Raw genomic sequence first — 21,039 nt, 5'->3', positions numbered from 1 at the left:
TTCTCAACTTTGTGTGGCTCTCCCTGTTCTTTCTGCTTCATGGTGTCCCCTGAGTTTATCAGTTGTCTAGAACACGTGACCTATTTTAGTTCCACTGGGAGATTGGGAATCTTGGAAACTGGTTGATATCCCCTTTCTCCAGAATTGCTACTAGATCATACTTGTCTTTCCCATGTATTGAAGCATCTGGAGTAGATTATTCTTCAAGGACACTTGACATTTATATGCTTGGTTGTAGCAATACGATTTTAGAGCCAGAACAAGATGTTTGGAGTATCATGCAGATGATTTGTGCTTTGGTTTGGGACTGGTGTGCTTTATGCTTTGCTACCATGCTGCTTTAGCACTTGTATTACTCTTAAGGGATAGAAAGCAGAAAAGGGAAGTAAGAATATTTACTATGAGCATCCAGTTCAGTTCTTATAAAAAGTCAAGGTGCGGTTTAACTTATTGACAATTAAGAACATAGATTTTGGAATAAGCAAAATTTGAATTGATTCTTGGTTTTGCCACTTATTAAAAAAGTGTGATTTTGGACAGTTTTACTTAACCTCTCTAATATTGTTTTCTTATCTTTCAAATGGGAATAATAATATCTTCCTCTCAATTTTTGTGTTGTTAGGATTAAATCAGATAATGCAAGTATATGGTTAGCACAGTACTATAACAAAGGGCTCACTAAATGATAGCTGGCATTTATTAGTAACTCTCAAAGGTGAGAGATATTTACCCTGTTTCATGGAAAAGGTAACTGAAACTCACAGAGGTTAAATGATTTGTGTAAGATCACATTTAGTAGATTGGAAAACTGGGTTTGTCTCTTTTCTAAGTCCATGTTCTTGGTACCATGTGCTGCTTCTTAAAGTAATTTCAGTTAACACTAATTCTACAGCAAGATACACCATGGATTATTTGGGTTATGGGGCTGGGTGGATGAACAGGAAAAGTATGGGATGATGTCTTCTTTTTTAATTGAAGTATAATTGACATAAAACATTATATTAGCTTCAGGTACACAACATAATGGTTCGCTATTTCTGTATATATTGCAAAATGTTCACCACAATAAGTCTAATTAACATTCGTCACCATACAAAGGATGATGTCTTGAAAGGGCAAGGAATTGCAGTATTTGGAAGCCACGATTTCTAGAAGCCAAGGATACAGTTATAATGAAAAAGTTGAGAAAAGTTGCCCCGATTTTTTTGTTGTTGTTGTTGCTTAGCTGCTTTGTAGATTGCCAAGCACTTGGTTGATTTTTAAGTATCTTTTACGCTTGCTTGTTACTCAGGTCCCATCGTACTACAGTGACTTTGAAGAACTTATGCATGTTCTTTTCAATTGGATTAAAGAAAAATGTGCTACTATGTTAAGCCTGCAATTGCAGTTAGAACAGTTTTTTGGATTTCTCTTTTTTCCCTTTCTCACACTCACCCCCCACCACTTCACAGGAATGTGCCTCTAACCTTTATGGGTCAGATTTTCACATGGCACGATTAGCTGCCAATAATTAAACCTCCATCGCCAAACAAATGAGTTGGCTGAGGTTTTGGAAAAAACTCAGCTCAGTGCAAGTTTTGTGACAAATTGCTGGAATTTGCTATATAGATATTTATTTTATAGCACTGATTTTAATGGGTGCGTATGTCTCTTTTTTTTGTTTTGTTTTTATTTTTTTAATCACTCTTGAGGTTTTGAACACAACTACTGTCCACTACTTTTCAGGATGTACCAAGCTTGCTTATTGGCATGAAGAGTATTTGTGGGGAAATGAGTCCTGAGTAGAACATTTGAAGAATTAAGTATCCAGAATTTGCTCTCCACTGTAGTTCCCATTTTACCAACCTGTTCTTCCCTGTAGTACACCAGTTTTGACTTCAATCCATGGCTTACTTGAGCCTGATGAATTTTAAAACAAATGTTAAATTATGGTTAATTTGAAGTCTTGATCCAATAGAAATATTATATATTAAATATATGATATATAATATAACATATAATAATTATAATATAAATATTGGAAATTGTCATCCAATTACTCTTGAGCACCAACTATACGCTAGGTACCCTGAAGAAAGGATATAGCAGAAGAATAATATGTGATCCTCGCCTAATTTTAAATTGTTTTTGAGCCAAACCCAGTTCAAAGCAGAAGATTAAGTGCCAGGTTGAGTCATATAGAAAATAAATACCAGAGGAATTAGAATGCAAAGATCTGGAAAATATAAGTATCATTAGAGAAGGCTGAACAGAGTCAGGAGAACCTGAGCATGGTCTTGAAGGAATTCCATGCCATGATGGTGACAGGGCTGGGAAGTTGGAAGGGAAATAGAAACACCTTTGGAATTAAAAAAAAAAAAAAAAAAAAAAAAGTCAATCTCTGATTTTTAAAAAGAGTCAGAAAAAGATACACCGATGTTTCCTTAATTTCTTGCTTGTCTAAAGCTTCCCCCTAAAGCGTACCTATAACTTAAAGACATGGTTGGCCTTAGGCAGGGCAGTTTAGCACTAGCCCCCTCCTGAAATGCAGTTAGTTTTTGGCAGACGGGAAAGCCACTTCAGTGTGAATCCGCCAAGTTTCTCTGGCCCCAGCATCTCGGAAAATACCAGGATTTCAACAGTTTGTCCTGAAACTCAAGGTTTGTGGATGCTGCTTAGCTGATGAGTTTGTTTTAAGGATATTCACTCTAGAAATGGAGTTTTACTCTCTAACGTAGCTAAATGATTGCTGAAAATATCAAATTTCTGGTTGACCTTTCTGCAGAGGGGATATTTTTGTGTCTTATTTTTTGTGTGCCTTTTACATGTCTAGATTTTCTTTTCAAATTGATTGTGAGCCTCAATTTAAACCAAGCGAAGAAAGGTTTGATATTATTTGTAAAGCATTTCCCTTGAATTTCAAGGTTGATGTGATTTTCCTTCCAAATAATTATTTAGGAATGCCGTATTTTGGGTTTGTTTTCTGCTTGAATTTATTTACATGAATGTTTTCTTGGCAAAATGTTCCTTGAGGTTAAAAAAAAAAGGTGCTGTTTTCCAAAAGGAATAAGTGCTTCAATGTTTTGTGTTACTTAACTATTTGAATGGGAAAGTTTGGTTTTAATAAAAATTTCCTCTTCCTTTGGCAAATGTTGATGTTTTTAAAGTCTTCCTAAAGGAAAAGGGAGCTTGGATGGCTTTTGTTTTTTGTTAGTTATCTAGAGCCCCCTTCCCTTCCGCTGCATGCTCTTTCCCCACCATTGTTTCATGAGCCTTTGAACTAGATCTGTCTACAGCTGAGAATGGTGGTTGAAAATGGACCAAAACCAGATTATTTCTGGGTGGATACATAAGAAACTAGTTACTCTGGTACACGGGGTGTCTCTAGAAGCAGCAGGAGTCTGGAGAGAGACTTTCATTCTATACTTACGCACTGCTTGAACTTTTTTTTAAACCAAGTACATGTAATTATGCAAAGCCATTGTTTTTGTTTGTTTATTTTTGTAGGGGCTAGAGTACATGGTATATGGGCTTTCAAGGCACTTGATTTTCAAATTTACCAACTGCAGATCTTACTGGGTTTTGGGTCATTTAAAAAAATATTGAAAGACCAGTATGGATCTATGACCTCAACATACTGCCTGTCAGTGTTTTTCAACCCTTCCCATACTCGTTTCAATTGTAAATCGGCCTTAGTTTTGTGGTCCCAGTTGAAAGGTTTGTGAAGTGTGCACTTCCTTTAGCCAGCACATTCACAACTCTAGAATTTTCTTCTGCTTAGCTGGTTTTCTTTCTTCTCCTCCTCTGCAGCCCTGATCCGCTTGTGAGCGTCATTGCCAGATCCAGAGCTACTGGAGAACTTCTCATTATTCCAGGAGACTCCAGGAGCGTCTCTCCCACCCCCCAAGTCTCCGGGTGAAGGAGCGAGCGGAGCTCTGGACAAGGGCACAGTGCTGAAGGACTTCGGGAAGATATGACCGGGAGCCAGCTCTAAGGTAGCTGAGTCAGCTTTTCCCCAGGAGCTCTCACAGCAGCGTTGCCAGAGACGGCAGTACAGCCATTGCGACAAATCACCCCTTTTAATGTTCTTTGGCAGAGATCAAATCTACACGGTAAATTCTTAGCCACAATGACCATTTTATTGGTTTATATGAATCCAATATAAGAAAGTTAGGACCCAGCCTAATAGTTCTTAGTTCTTGCATGGCCTTGAAGGTAGACTTCTTTTGGTGGAGCTGCTTGGTTATTCTTTAACTTTGGCCAAGTTGTTCAAATACTACTGACATTTCCCTACATATAAAATGCTTCTGCCATTCTTTTCACCTTACAGGCCACTACTTTTTTTTTTCCCTTTTAAATAAACTATGTTTTAGAGCAGTGTAAGTTCATAGCAAAACTGAGCCGAGAGTACAGAGAGTTCTCACGTACCCCCTGTCCCTACACACGGACGACCTCTCCCACTATCAATATCCCCCACCAGAGTGGTACGTTTATTACAGTAGATAAACCTACACTGACACATCATTGTCTCCCAAAGCCCATAGTTTACACAGGGTTTGCTGTTGGTATTGTACATTCTATGGGTTGGGACAAATGTCTAATGACATGTATCCACCATTATATGTGTAGTAGTTTCACTGCCCTAAAAATCCTCTGTGCTCTGCCTATTCATCCCTCCCCCTATTACCCCCTGGCAACCACTGATCTTTTTATTATCTCCATACTTTTACCTTTTCCAGAACTATATTTGCATAATATGCTTCGTATAGAGTACTTTGAAATCTATGTAAAAAAGTCTTGCTGTCAGGATGAAATGTTATTAAGGTTGTATTAAGCAATGGGAGCAATACAGATAACTACTTTAGAACACAGTCTGTAAGATGCTTTCATGAGGGGAGACCTGAAGTGCTCAATGTTGGTAGGTGTGTCTCTCTGAGTTAAATGTTGGAATTGCTTGGATATGGTTTGAACTTGTATGTAGAGACAGAGGCAAGTGACTCAGGATTAAAGCTTGCCAGGGTTGGTCTATGCAGCCTCCTTAGGGTCAACACTTTTGGGGAAGGTCTCTAGTAGCTGTCAGGTGCTTTCTTTTTTAAGGAAAGCCTAATAATTAAAAACCTTTATTCTTTATATAAAAGTTTATTTTTGATTATTGATCGTACAAAACAGTATAAAGTACAGACGTATATAAAGGTCAAATTTCCTCCCTTCCTTCTCTCACCTGTAGCTCGTAATTTGGAGCACACATTTTTTTGTGTACAAATCTTTTCGTGTGCAAACAAAATATGCATATTAGTTATGTTTAAAAATCGATGGAACAAGACTCCACATTTTGTTTTACAGCTTGCTTTTTCCTTCCACTTGATATGTTATGGGCATTTTTCCTTTTAAGCAGAATTTTTCTTTTTCAGCAGAATCTTAGCCTAAGTAATGACTGCTTAGTGTTCCTTATATGGCTGTAACATAATAATAACCAGTCCTCAAGTGAGGGGTTAGCCTATAATTTAGAGGGGGATATGGGGGGAGACCTTTCCCATTAGGGAAAAAACAAAAGCCATGACTGTTGACATTGGACTTTTAGTCATTAAGGATGTGACGTTTTTATTTTCCAAGACAGATGATACACAGCTTTGGGCTGTTGCCGAGGTGTCAGTTATGTCAAATTTTCATCTTTTGGATGCCTGGAAGGAACTTCTTTGGCACTAGGCTATGTTAATATATTAGCAGAGTTGTTAGTTCTGGCTACCATCCTTGGAGCATTTTGAGATATTTTCATGCCCATTTAAGGTGGCGGGAGGTTGAATTAGTTTTAAGAGGAAGTAATGAATAACAGGGACGGAATTAAGAGACTAACTTTATTTTGCATATATGTTTATTTGAGGGAGGAGGGGGAGATTATGGTATTAGTTAACTGTTAACCCTGGGATTCTTAATTATGAAATAGAGTTAAAATTATTAAGCTCAGTAGTTTCCTAGTGTGGTTTACAGTGAGAATCACCAGAGAAGTTTTCAGATATCCAGGGTTGGGAATGAATATTTGTACTGTTGTTATTTTATAAAATATTTATTTTTAGGAAGGTAATATAATCGATGTTTGTAAGATTAAAAAGGTACAAAAGAGTGAAAAATAAGTCTCCCTCCTCCCCGTCTCCTTAGTGCCCAGTTACCCTTCCAGAGGCAACCATTATTACCAATTTCTTATGCATTCTTTCAGAGATTTCAGGGCATATATAATATACCAGTATGTAACCTGTAGATTATTACAGTTCCTTTTCTTTGACCCAAATGGTAACAATATACACTATTTTGTATCTATTTTCATTGAAATAATATTTTGTGGAAGTTCTTCCATTTAATACTGTATTCTTTTTTAATGGATGCCTAGCATTCCACTGTAGAGATGTGCTGTAATTTATTTAACTGGTACTATATTGATGGCCACATAGGTCATTTCCAGTTTTATTATCATGAACAAAGCTATAGGGAATAACCTTGTACATATATAATTTCTAACACATTCTTGAGCATATCTGTAGGATCCATTTCTAGTAGTGGAATTGATGGGTCAAAGGGTACGCACATTTTAATTTTGGTGGAAATTTATTGCCAAGTTGCTCTGTTCATAGAGCTTATGAAGTTTTAGATTTCACCAGCAATGGATGAGAACACTGCTTCCTCATACCCTTGCCAATCACAGTATGACTGTCAAACTGATAGATTTTTTCCTTTGCCAAATTGATAGGTGAAAAATGACAGTTTAATGGAGCTTTAATTTGCATTTTTCTTATTTTGATTGACATTGAGCATCTTTTCATAAGTTTAAAGGCCATTTGTATTTCCTGTTCTGTTCTTTCTATGTATGTGTCCTTCGTCTAATTTCTTATTGGGTTACTGATGTTTTTATTCTCAGTTCATAGGAGCTTTTATGCATTAACAAAATCAGCTCCCCACCCCCTTTCTCTTTGTGATATGTTATATTTATATTTGGTCATTTGTATAAAAATAATAATTATTTTTCTGTGCAGATTATTTTAAGTTTTGTATTCTCAAAGTTACCAATTTCTTCGTTCAACAAATATGTGTTGAATGCTTCTATGTCTTAGGCACTTGTTCTAGGCAGCAGGTTATACAGTAGTAAAGAAAACATCCCAATTCTTGCTCCATGGAGCTTACATTCTAATAGAACAGACAGTCAATAAAAGATGTTCAGAAAGATTTATAGAGATAAATATATAATCAAACTTTTTGTTGCTTCAGGATTTTGTATCACAGTTAAAAGATCTTTTCCATTCCTGGAGTTGAAAACCTATCTCCTGGTTCCTTGTAGTGTCATGTGGTTCTCTTTTTAGATTTAACTCTGATCCATCTGGAATGTTAGGTATGAATCCAACTTAATTTTTCTCCAGGTGCTCTATTATTTAGGGTAGGGCTAAGTTGCTGTAACCAAGTGACTGAAATAGGCTGTGGTTCAAAGAATACAGAAGTTGATTTTTCCCTCACTTAATAGTCCCAGGGTGAGCAGAGCATCCCTTATCCACTGGTCACTGAGACTCAGGTTCCTTCTGTCCTTTTGCTCCAAGAATTGTCACTGCAGTTATCTAGATGGTCATAGCTGGGCTGCTACCATATCTGGGTTCCCTCGGTGTGAAGGACAAAGGAGAAAGTCCAGGGCAAGTGATCAGAAGTTGCACACATCACTTCTACTTCCGTTGGTGAGAACATAGTCATGTGGGCTCCTCTAGCTGCAAGGGAGGGTGGGGAATGCAGTCTCTGCTAGTCAGCATGGCCAAAGAAGAAGCCAAGGAGAAATTTTAGTGGAAAATTAGCAGGCTCTGTCACATTGACTAGTCATTCTAATTTTACTGAATAGTCCCGACTTTTCTCCTTTAATTTCTTTTGTATTATTAATTCCCGTATACATTTTGGTTTATTTCTTGGCTATCCATTTAGTTGCATTGATCTCTCTGGCTACACATATACCAGGATCACACTGTTTTTTAACTCCTGGGGCATAACACGTATTTTTCTTTTTGGTAGTGGTAGTTCCATTTTATGGAATTTTTATATTTATTTTAAGTTCCGTTTTACAGAATTTTAAAGTCCCATTTTATAGAATTTTCATATTTATTTTTATGCATATTTTTTTAAAAAATATGTGAAATTTAAAATAATCATATCTAGTCACTACTCCCTCTCCCCTAAGAAGAAAACCTGTTGATATTGTTATACTTTGTGAGGGAGGGTTCACATCTTTATGATGTTAATTTTTCTTATTTGGTGATAGTGTTGCACAGTGTTTGGGAAACGTTGATCTGAACTCTACAATCTTTCTATATCCTTGACCCATGAAACTTATATAATTGAAGTAGGAGAGAGGAAGGACCAACTTATCATAAGATGTTGTGTTAATTTTATTTTAATACTTGATTTCTGATTATGACTAGGTAACTGATGCCTATTTCTCTATTAAAAATTAATAAACTTGGAACTTGAAAAAATAATGCTCCCGTTTGAAGGTAAAAAATAGTTGATATTTCAGAAGTTTATTACATAAACTTATTCATACCATAAACTTGGGCAAATTTTTGCGTATATACATGACACACAATGCTGCTACTTCCTTAGTGTATGCGTGCATGTATATTAGTCTGCCCCTTTTTTTAACAACACACATTCAGCTTTTGTTTTCTCCTTTTTACCTTTTTATTGTAAAATAAAACACAGATACAGATAAACACACAAAGCATACATAGCTTAGTTAATTATTATAAGGTGAATATTTTTTGTGACTCCCACACAGGTCTAGAGACAGAATATTAGCAGCCTCCTTAAAACTCCCCCTCAGTGTGTCCCATGTCAGCAGTCATAGCCCCCTCTTCCTCCAGAAGTAACCACTTTCCTGACTTCTATAGTAATTGCTTTGTTGTCTTTTTTATGGTTTTATTACCTGCGTGTGTGTATCTAGCCACTGTAGTTTAGTCTTGAACATCTTTTTGTGTCTTTTAAGTCTCTGAAACCTTAGGGTTCCTCCACCAACCCTTTCTTTTCCCTCCAGTTTATCTGTTGAAGAACTCGGCCATTTGACGTCTACTTTCCCTCTGACTGGATTTGGTGATTGCAACTGCTTGGTTCATTTCAACTTATTTTTTTTCTTTTAGTGGGAAATGGTATTTTAACACCACAGTCTGGGCACAAGGAATGCTCACGGCTACTGGGTAGGTCATTGTTTCTAGGACTTTTTAGTGGACAGAGGATGAATATATGTAAAATACATTATGAGTTCATAGTGACACTTCGAATTCAAATTCAGTTGATGAAGTTCTTACTTAACTTTTCTGTACTACATCTATATCTTCTTTATTACATACAGAGAATTCTGGTTCTCTGGACTCAGAGGGGATGATAGAATTTGAATTTGCCATAGTTACTCACTTGCTGTCTTCCACATTATACACGCAGTATTCTCAGTACTGCCACAGTCCTAACACTGCACCACTAGTTATGATAACTGAAAAGCGATAAAAACAATTTCTTTGTGGTATGCTATTCCTCTCCCCACAGTTTTCGGGGGGGGGGCCTGTGGGGGGATGTTTATAGTTGTTGAAAATTGGGCAAATTTAAACACTGATTAGCTTTTAGATGATATTTAGAGGAGGAATACTTTTAATTTTGTTAGGTGAGATGTTGGTTTTATGTTTATAAAAAGTCCTTATCAGAGAGAATTTGTGGGTGAAATGATGTGACATCTGGGAATCTTGTTAAAATACCTCAGGAAGAAAATCGGCAAAATAGAGGAAATAAGATTGCTTATTTTTGAAACTGGGTGGTAAGATGTTGCTTATTTTTGAAACTGAGTTCAAAAGTAGAGTTTATTATACTTTTCTCTCTGTTTCTGTGTAACTTGAAATATCTGTAATAAATAAATTTTTAAATTAACTTTATAAACAGTGAAAAGACAAGGACATAGTATAGGGGAGGAAGGTATTAAGGAAGGAAAAGAGAGGGAGGGGGAAAATGAGTAAAGAACGGGCGATTCCATTCTTACCCTGGGGGTTTGGTGTCGGCTCAGTGGCCCTGAAGCTGAGAAACTGGGTAACATCTTGAGTGAGAATAAGAGAAGGCTGAGACTGGGACCCTGAGGAAAACCAAGATTTAAGGGATGAGTGGCAGACGAGGAAATCCCTATCCAAGGAAACCGAGAAGGACCAAACCATAAAAGTAAAGACACCAGAGAGAGTGGAGCTTCTGAATCCCAGCCAGGGAAGAACCCAGGGGAAGAAGGGGGTCATCAGCCTCGCCACGCTGCAGAATGGATGATTGAGTCCACTCTCAGCATCACTGGAATTGCTTGGGGGCTGGAGGATTCCTAGGCCTCGTCTCAGGTCAATCAAGTCAAAATCTCTGGAGGCGAGGCTTGGGAATCTGAGTTTTGAGAACACTCCTCTGCGAATCTGAAGGATCAGGGAAGGATCTGAGTTAGAATCTCAGCGTTTCAGTGAGGCACTGGATGGAGGAGAGGGAGCTGTGTGGAAAAGAAAACTTTTTCTAGAAAGTTTTCTGTGAAAGGATGAAGAGGGTAGATATGGGAGGACTTGGGGCTGAGGGAGGTGGTGATGGTTGAAGTAGTTGTTGCTTACAATAATGTAAGAGAGGTTTGCCTGGAAATGGGGAGAACGTGAACGGTTCCCTGTGCAGGATGACTGACGCGTCAAACTAAGCATGAACTTAGGCTCCCCACCACTGGAGAGATTATTTTTGGGGAAGAACTTGATTTTTGATGGTTCAGGGAAAGCATGGAAACAGTCATCATGGATTAGATGTTCTTTTTATTTGTTGTTGTTTTGTTTTATATATTAAAAGAGGAGAGGCACCAGAGTCTTTTCTGTGCCTCTGCTTCTCAGCCCCAGTTCTGACTGGGCTTTATGGGCCATACCTCAAGAAGAGGGAAGGAATGGGGTCTGCAGGGCTGACACAGGCACTTGTATCTTATGCAGTGCTCCCCCTGCCCCTCGTCACATTCTCTTTCTCTGTTTCTCCGTTTCCGTCTCTCATGTTAAAGTGGCACTGTCATATGTGTAGAACCTCCACAAGGGGTTGTTTTGTACGGGGTGGTGTTTTCAGTTATTTGCTTTGGGACTGACGATTGGAGGGATTCCCACATTTTCATGATTTCATAACCACAGTCTTCGAAGGCTGTGGAGAGAAGACTGAGGTGAGAATCCTGTTCCTCCTGTTTTCCTCTCCTTCAAGGTCTTTGTTTTGTTTTGTTTTTAATAACAGATTGATTCATTGTTTCTATCCTGTAGGCTTTCTACCTCTCTGTGTTTGGGAGCATCATCTATTTCCTAAATTATTTTGTTCTTCCCACTTAGTAGAGCACATTTATTTTTACTTTTAACTTGCCATTAATTTCTTAGGTCAGTGAGTGTTTTGGGTCGAGTGGCTGGTGCTTGGTGACATCAATTTTCTGGTCTCCTTCTACCTGGTATGCAGAACCTCTCCTTGCCTCATCTCCCCTCTCCTCCTTGTTTTCTGTTGTGGTTACTTCCATGCTAACCCATTCAACTTGTGCACTGACCTTGTGTACACAGCTCATTTCTCATGATCATATTTATACTTTTGATGGATATATTTAAATGAACAGCTGTGCATTTGTTGAGTCATACCACAATTATCTGATTCTGCTTTAGCTGCCTGACTGGCAAAAGCGTATTTCAAGCTAAGTTGTGAGAGAATTCCATTAATCACATTCTAGTTGGGGGAGGGTAGAGGAGAAAGACCACCAAGAAAAGTCTTTTTAAAGATTAATGTTAATTAGTTATTCCATTATTTTAGAGTAGATTGGTTTGGTTGCTATTTAAGGTGTCAATTGAAGAAACTTTATAAAGGTGTAAATAACTGTAGGAGTTTAATGATATAGCCTTGTAGGCAAAATCCCAGAGACTCATTGATGTGCAGATAAAGTTAGTAGCTGGTGCTGGTCTATTTAAATAGATAAGGGGTCTTTAAAAAAAGAGTTCCTTTCTGTAAAGACCAGTGTTCTTGACTCGTATTCCTTGAATTCGTTGGCTAAGTATTTTGTTTTAAGCCTCCTGAACAGACAACAGATGATACAGAAGATGTTACAACTTTCTTTTTCTTCAAATGTATTAACTGCTAATTGCAACCTCTGATTGAGTCTTTGGCTTCCATCAGCCAGATCTATTTTTCTCTTGACACTTCCTGGGGGTTCTTTCTGAAGGTTATTAATAGGCATGGAAGCATGGCTTTCCAAATAGCGTCAATAACTGTTAGAAGACTGAGGGTGGGGGGAGATAATATGTCAATTTCTGACTCATAGGCGATGTGTTTTCAAGCTACAGAAGCTGTCTCAGAGGTCACTGGGGATGGCTCTGGGCGGATCAGCTGGTGTCTGCAACTAGAGATCCAAGCAGTCTTTTCCAAATGGGATATTGTCCACCAGGGAGTTGTCTCCTATACCCAGAGTCTGCCAGCCGTCTTTTTGTTTGGCTGCTTCTCTTGGATGACACCCTGGAAAACTGAAATCCAAGTTCCAAATGATATCTTTTAATTTATCTCAAATACCTGGTTGCTACTATATTAAATTGAGGACTTGGGGCACCCTCCTCCCCCGTCCCCATCCCCCAGTCATTTCCTTGTCAGGCTATATGAAATTCCTTAAACCTCACCTCCCCTTCCGTGCAAACCAAAGTGGAGCATAGACTGAGAAGTTAAAATTAATGTGTTTTAATTTATATTGAGTGCCTCGTATGTGCCAGGCACAAGGATGTAGCCACGAGCCAGGCAGAGTTCTTCCTCTCATGCTGGTTATATTTTGGTGTGTGGAAGAAGGAGGGATGGGAGAGAAGAAAACATAATAAAAATCAACAAACTAATAAATAAACGACAAATTTCATACAGTGTTAAGTGCTGTGAAGAAGACAGGGTGGGAAGGTCTGAGGCAGGAATGGGCTTGAGTGTGGGGGTGGATGAGAGGGAAGGCTCTTGTCAGGCTGATATATAAAGAGTGGTTTTTCTCACCTCAACAGAAATATGGTCTAGTGTCTCCCATTTAAAAAAAAAATAGAGAGAGAGAGAAATATACCTTTCTGGTGCTGATATCCCTTTCATTTTATTCACTGCTCCTTTGAAATTATTATAGGTTAAACATATTAGCCTTAGAATTGGGACAGTTGTGTCAGATGGCAGGTGCCTGAAACACCATTTGTCTGGTAATGGGAGGGATAGAAAGGTCTATACTGTTAGGTTAAAGGGGACACTTCAGGCATAGAAATGAGACAGAGGGCTGAGACAGCATTTATCTTATCCTTTGGGAGGAAGTGGGATTTTAAATGGACTCGATTCCACATCTAAGAGTTTTGTTGGGGGTATAACAGGGTCCTTCCTACCAGTAGGTAAAAAAAACTGTTCCAGTCACAGTTTGTAAACTGGAGGGAGAGGAGAGAGCCCTGAGCCGCCTAGGAAAATATAACAAAACAGCTGGGAGATGAGGGGGTCCTATCAGTTGAAACAAAGCAGGAGAGCCGTGGCTATTTGATACAGAGAGAATGAAGTGGAAAATGAGGGACAGTTTCCATGTATTCAAGCGTGTCGAAAAAAACCTAGTCTTGAGATACCAGTAAGGCATGCAGTGGGCGATCAAAACATTGGCGTCTCAGAAGCTTAGCGTAATTATTATCTGTATGTCTGGTAGGGGTGTAGCAAAGTCAATTTCATTCTGTATACAATTAAAGTAAATTTATTGGGGATTCTTTGGTTCTTACATGGTAGCCTAACTTAAACTTTTTCCTTATTTTCATTCAATTTGTATCCTCCCCCCCCCCCCCCTTTTTCCAGATTATGTTGTTCTTCCCCTTCCTTTTCAAGCTATATCTTGGGTCTGTCTGTCACAGCTGGAATGTTTGTAGTGTAACTCTTTCAGTCAAAACCCTTTCTTTTCTGAAATAATCTGTAATTATTTCCTCTAACTACAGGATGAACCGATCCAGGGGCTGGGTTTCAGTCCTATAGGACTAGTCCAAGAAGCTATTTGTATTTATCTATCTCGAAAGATCAAATTACATGCTAATATTTTGAAAGTAACATCCCACCAGAAACCCTCCAGCAGCAGTGAAGTCTATATAAAACCAAGCCCTGGCAACTTGCACATTGCCAGTTTGGACAGAGCGTGGTGTTAAAAATATTTCACAGGTCATTTGTGAACTGGAGAAAAGACCCTGACTTAACTTATATGGTATGGTGGCTTCAGTTGATCCTTTCTTTGCAGCTGTAACTGACAGCCCATGTCTCTTTTCACCCCTCCTAAAGGCCCAGGTAGTTTGGAGCAAGCTGCCCTTGGGTTATCTCTCTGCCTGTTGAGCATAGAAGAGACATAATTGTTCTCACATAATGGCTGATTTTTGTCCCACTTGGAGGTGGCTGTTGTAAGTATACCTTCCCTCAAAGTTTTATGTCTAGAAGTTGTCTTATTGGGTCTAACTTTGCCCCAAAATGTGCCTGACTTACACTGATTTTAGTTTTTATTTTGAGATACAAGTTACAAGAGGACTGAAGACTGAGGCTGGGTGATGGGAGATTGAAACCACTTGCTGTGCTATCAAGGTGGCTTGTTTTTTCCTTTCACATCAAGATCTTTTTTTAGGGGCAGGGGGAGAAAATCTGAGGTTACAGAGTCTATGAAATTAATTTTGAGGTTAAAGAAATGGAGAAAAGGGCATGATTGAAAGGTAGCCCAAATAACGAAGAGTAAAGATTGTTTTCTAAGAGGAAAATCAAGATGGTTAAAGTGCAGTATGTGTTGAGGCATGGATGAAATGTTAAGGATGACAAAAGGGGACAAAAGCAGCCAAACTCTGGCCGACTAATTAGTGAAGGTTGTGAGAGTGGTAGTTGATTAAGACCTAAACTCTGGTCAGATGGTCTTGGATTTGACCTTCCATCCTTGAGCAAGTTACTTCTACCCACCCATTTTCTTATCTGTAAAATGGTATTAATATGAGTATTTATTTTAGAGTGTTTTGGGGAGAGATTGAATGAGATACTACATATGATCCCTAAGCACAGTGCGTGGCTGGTTAGTAGGTGCTTCTACTGTTAGTGATAATGATGTAGTGTTGACAGATAATTAAGAGAAAGCAGAATTACTCTAGTTCTTTTTCTGCTTTGCCTCTACCTTTTATATTAAAGAGAATGATTTTTTTTTCTTTATTGAAAGTGTGGCATAGACTGTATAAAGAGATATAAGGAAAAAAACTGTCATGGAATAGTAGTGACAACCCTCACCAATGGTGAGCGAGTGACTTCAACGTGGATAGTGTCATTCAAAATAGGGATGGGTGAATGTACAACCTGTCTTTCAAGATTCTTTCTTTTTTTTTGAGGGAGCTCAGCCCTGAGCTAACATCTGCCAATCCTCCTCTTTTTGCTGGGGAAGACTGGCCCTGAGCTAACATCTGTGCCGATCTTCCTCCACTTTATGTGGGATGCCACCACAACATGGCCTGACAAGCCGTGCTCGGTGTGCGCCCAGGATCCGAACCTGGGCTGCCAGCAGCGGAGTGCGCACACTTACCCGCTACGCCATGGGGCCGGCCCCCTTAAGATTCTTTCTAACTTGGAGATTGTTAGAAGTTGAATTGAGAAGAGTATCAAGAAGGTCCCTATTGAATGAGTAGGTACTCCATGAATTGTGTTGAACAAATGGACAAACCAAATGAGTTTACGTCACCAGGCCAGACGAATATTTTGTAGAATTTTCTGATGGGAAAGAATCTTAGGGTTCATCTTATAACTTTCCCTTCATCCTCAATATTATGAATAACAAATTGTGTGCTGTCCATAAGTCTAGGTTTTAGAAACATCCTTTATTCCTATAGCAGATTATCAACCAGATTGCTTGATATGAGTTCTAAAAGTTGAATATGGAAGTGTATTATACTCTGGATTACTCTGTGACCAATATCAAAATGCTCTGTGATTTTTTTGGTACTGTACTGCAGTGTATCTGTGGCTTTATCCAGCTGTAAAATTGTGATGAGCAGAAGAAGTGCCAGGCTTGGTCTCAAGCCCACACATGTTAGAAATTGAGCTGAACGCTAGCTCCTTAACTGGATATCAGTCTGATCTATAAATGGAGTTTGAAAAGTACCATGGGATTTGGAAAGCAGCTCTGATTGCCCTGGTGATATGCCTGTTTTTAGTAGACTATCATGGGCATGTTCTATCTCTCAAGAAGGTAGTCCTGAGACATTGTAAGAGATGGTACTGATTTAAAGAGGGTACCTTAGTTAAGGGGAGAGGTCCCTCACCTTTTTCTGAACAGCTATTTTCCTTGTGTCTGAAGTATTTAGATCAGTTACCAGGGATAGAGGGCCTTATCCAAGAACAGAAAGGAGGTGGTGTATACTGGAGGCAAAAATTCATATTCTGAACCCTTCAGATAATCTTCTGTAATCCCCAGTAGCCAATGATTTTTCAGTTAGGGATTTTGGCCGTAGAATATTGCATAAGGATTTGGTTGAACCTAAAGGAGATGAGCAATTGAGTACCTTCCTATCACAGGTTATGTGTCATTTAAAAAATATTTAGTTGTGTACATAAAATATTATTCCTACATTGAAAAAATATCTAATATGTTCTTCCTTGACTGTAGATTTGTTGATTTCCTTGATGGTAGAGAGGCTAATGAGATTTCTAAACCTGTGGAACAGTAACATTTTTGTCAGGTATCAAGTAAATGCTCAACCTAAAATGTCTGCTACCATCTGATTATTTGGTATGGTAGAAGGGCTGGTCATTTAAGGAGTAAGGTAGTGGTTCTTAGAGTGTGGTCCCAAAACTGCTGGAGTTTCCCAGACTTTCTCAGGGATTCCATGAGATCCTCCTTCTTCCCATGACATACATATGCAAGGCTGGATTTTCTATATATACTTCTACCAATATAACATATCATAACAGATTGAATGCAGAATCATATGAGAATCCATTTGCTTTCTACTAAGCCAAGCATAGAAATTTGCAGAAATGCAGAACAATGCCACTCTTCCTCAATATATTTTTTTTGGGAAAATACAGTTCTTTTTTTAATTTATAAAAAATGGGGTACTACGTTTATTGTTATTTTAAAACAAATACAGTATTTTTAAAAAGTGTCCATTTTAATTTCTAATAGAGTAAGTATTGATAGATATAGCCCATATAGACACACTTCTAAGGGTTCTCAATAATTTTCAAGAGTATAAAAAGATTCTGAGACCAAAAGTTTGAAAACCACACTGGAGTAAGGCATCTCTGAACTATTGAATTATTGCCACTCTTTTTCCACTGGTCCCTCTTTTTTGCCAACCCACACCTGAAACTCCTTAGCCAAAAATACTTGAGAGCAGGGGAGTTCCAATTTTGCTCTTAAAAACAATATTTTCTTTTTAGTATATTTTAAAATTGGAAATAGATCGTTGGGGCTTCAAGTTGGGACTTTAGCATATTATGTTTTTTTATAATTAAAATATGATTAGGAAGTTTATTCCAGAACATTCTCCGTTCTGTGATCTTTTTCCCCTTTCCTTTGGGGGGTAACATTTTTAATAGCTCAATTAACTGGTCAGCAGCGACACTCCAGACACTGAACAAAATAGCAACCCATAAGTGATGCTGACGCTTTTTTCCAAAGATTTTTGGCAGATTTTGAGCTATCAATCTATAAACAGTGGATTAGCTTGGAGGACTGAATTTATAACTCTTTTTTTCTGTTTTCTACTTATAAGCCTAAATTAATGTTTTAATTTTGCTTCCACAATTATAATCTCTTAAAAGGTATTTTGAGGCATGGGCTTTTGTTGGCTTTGTCATAGGAAAAAAAGTCAATGGTGATTGTCTTTTAGATTTTTTTTTTTTGCATAGTGAAAGGATTCTTGGTTATAAAGCTTAAAGCTTGTGAACTGCTGACTTTCACTATTACATGAATGAAATTCTACAGATTGAAGTGACAGAGATAAATGTCTTAATCCTGCCATTTGCAAGGGTATGTGCTTGTGTTGGGGGGTGGGGGGATTGCAGATTCTTTAGAATTTAAGCTTAAATTGAGCTGATTAATTCAGGGAAAATTTGAATTCAACAAATATTAATTAAATGTGCACCTACTTGGCTCTGACAGCGATGAACAAAATAGACTAAAAATTTTGCTACCATGAGGTTTACAGTCTAGTGAGGGAGACAGATGTTCAAAAGCATACACAGGTATGAATATATAATTATTAATTATGATAAGTGCTGTGAATGAAATTTAACAAAGTAGTATGTATGAGAGTGTATGAGGGCATATGAGAGTTTAGGCAAGCTTCTAGAAGGAAGTGACATTGAAGTTACGACTTGAAGGATGAGTAGGAATTTGCCAGGTTGAGTCCTGTAAGAAGGTCCCAATCATGGGAGCGTTGTGTATATGCAGGTCTTGAGATGGGCAGGAAGCTGGCTGGTTGGAGTGCCTGGGAGAATGGGATGGCGAGGTGCCAACTGTGAGGACTAAGGGAAAGGGTCCTTGAGGGTGGTGAATATAGAGAGGTGAGTAGAGGGCTTACGAGGGCTTGCCATGCCTTACCAAGGTTCTGACCTAGGCCTACCTCTCCAACCTTGGATTTTCTCCTCCTTCTTATAACTCCTCTCTAGGCTCCCTGTGTCCTAGCCTGGCGTTGTTTTCACTTCTGAAATATGTCTTAAGTCCTCAGGACTCACCGTGCTTGCCCAGGCCACAAGGCCTCTGTGGAGGCTGAGACAAAAGCTGCGTTTTTTTCTTAAATGCTGCCCTGTTTCCACCGCAGGGTACTACCCACCTTAACACGCAGGAACACACACACACATGCATGCATGCATGCTTACACACTCTTATCCTTTTTCTACTACCTCCTACTCATCTTTATGGTGCCTATTTAGATATAACCTTCCCAGGGAAGCTCCTCCACGCTCCAGAAAATCTCAAGTTGTTTTGTTAGCAGTCTTATTTAACCATGTTTCTTTCTAACACTTAATTCAGGTTTTAATTATGCAGTCGTTTGGATGATTTGATTACCACCATAGAAAGATCTTGTAAGCTCCATGATAGTAAGGATCATGTTTGTATATCTTTATCATTTTAAGTTTATTTTCTTTTTTTGGGGGGGGGGGTGTTGAGATTATCCCTGAGCTAACATCAGTTGCCAATCTTCCTCTTTTTGCCGAGGAAGATGGGCCCTGGGCTAACATCCGTGCCCATCTTCTTCTACTTTATATGAGATGCCGCCACAGCATGGCTTGATAAGTGGTGCATAGGTCTGTGCCCAGGATCCAAACCCGCGAAGCCTGGACCGCCGAAGCGGAGCGCGCGAACTTAACTACTACACCACCAGGCGGGCCCCTCATTTTAAGTTTCTAATGTCTAGTGCATAGTAGGCTCTGAATAATTGTGGGAGGGAGAGAAGAAGGAAGAGACAGACGGAATGGAAATTCAAAGATAAGACTGAGATAGTCCAGTAATTTTCAAAGGCTTTTGATGACGTATCCTCTCAGTTAAAAAGTTTTTTGAGCTTTATATAACTTTAAAAAAGGTTTATGTACCCTCAATATGTATATTGGTTATAAGTTTTATATAAAATAAAAACTATCTATTATAAATCATACATAAAATAGAAATTTTAAAACGATTAAAGATGAAATATTTAAGGTATTGCTAATGGTGATGACATTGTATTATTAACGAAAATCTCAAGTCACTCAGGATAATGTTTGTTATTTATGATACTAGATGCAAATCTATTTTTCAAGTATTTTTTTAGTTTTGAGTTTGGGGAGCTGGCTTCATGTCAGATTGAACAGAATGTTAATTGCTTTTCTCTAGTAAAGTGATTAAGTAAGAATCACTAGGAATAGAAATATCAGCTCCACCATTTTCTTACTCTTCTCTGGTGTTTTCGTTAATAACATATTCAATCTGTAGTTTCTTTGATGGTTTTAGAACACTTGCAATTTGGGGAGGGCTCATTTCATTATAAGTAGCCAACACAACCTGTAATTCTACTTAAATGGACCTTCAAATGTAAAGTACATGGCTGTACTCTATAAGCAAACCATGTCCACCGTTTCACATTATGTAACTCCCACTCTTTCTGAACCATACCTCTTGTACTAGACTGTCATAAAGAACAGAGACAGAGACCAAATAAAGTTTCAGGTTATTTGTTGCTCTGTTAGATTAAAACATTTTTTATAAGATAAAAATTTTAGTATTTTCATCCCGTAAGTCAATGAATTGTCTTGCATGATCCTTGGACGCACGTACCCCTTTTGGAGACAAGTGGGCTAGTGCTGGAGACTGACATAGACAAATAATTGATTCCGAGTGGTGTTAGACCCAAGCTGGGGGGTTGAAATCATTGCTGATGGAGAGATGTTTCACCAAGCATTTGCCTTTTGAGCTAGATCCTGAAGGAGAGGAGGAGAGAATTGGGGGGGTGTGGGGGGGGTGGAGGAGGCGGCTCAGGGCATTTGAGGCAGAGGGAAGCAACAGTGTGTTCATGTGCAGAGCGCAGAGATGGGGTGGTGTTGGAGGAGTCAGCATCTGGTTGTGAGGGCGCTGGAGGCCAAGATGAAGCGGTTTGTATGGAGAAATAAGGGCTTGCTATAGAAAAGATCTATGTGAACATGAAAATAATAATAATAAAAACAGCAACAACAGTAAAAGGGGCTCACTCAAGTTTCATGTGCTTTTAAAAATATAAAAGGAAGGTAGATAAAACTCTGCTTTACCCCTCTCCCTCACCTTGCTATTAGAGAAGGGATAGACTGAAATATAATTATGAAATGAGGAGTGGTCAGATAGGATGGGGGTGTGGGGAATGAACAATCAGACCACCAACCAAAAAATTCAGTCTTAAGAAGATGAGTCAGAAGGTGTCCAGGTCAAACAGCTTAGTTAGCAACAAGCTTTTGCTCTTGCTTTGAAGCTGTAAGAGTAAGCTAGCACATGGACCTATTCATTAAAAAACTTTACCAGTTTTCTTCTTTATTTTCCAT

The 21,039-nt window shown here is 38.5% G+C and overlaps 1 protein-coding gene across 4 annotated transcripts in view; it reads left to right on the top strand.

The window, feature by feature from the left end:
* The window catches only part of ACVR1 (activin A receptor type 1), a 120,826-nt gene that overhangs the window by 45,871 nt on the left and 53,916 nt on the right, over positions 1-21,039 (top strand). Inside the window, exon 2 of one of the 4 annotated variants that reach the window (XM_014785952.2) lies at positions 3,790-3,974. The exons of 2 other annotated variants lie outside the window; for them this stretch is intronic. The gene's annotated coding sequence lies outside the window, so the exon portion shown is untranslated. One more of the 4 variants, XM_014785953.2, reaches the window with a different exon arrangement.

Source organism: Ceratotherium simum, chromosome 9 (genome assembly GCF_057802395.1).
Source record: "Ceratotherium simum simum isolate JZ-2026a chromosome 9, ASM5780239v1, whole genome shotgun sequence".
NCBI classification, from domain to species: domain Eukaryota; kingdom Metazoa; phylum Chordata; class Mammalia; order Perissodactyla; family Rhinocerotidae; genus Ceratotherium; species Ceratotherium simum.
Note: the sequence above shows the minus strand (reverse complement) of the source record. Positions and strands in the feature narration are given on the sequence as shown.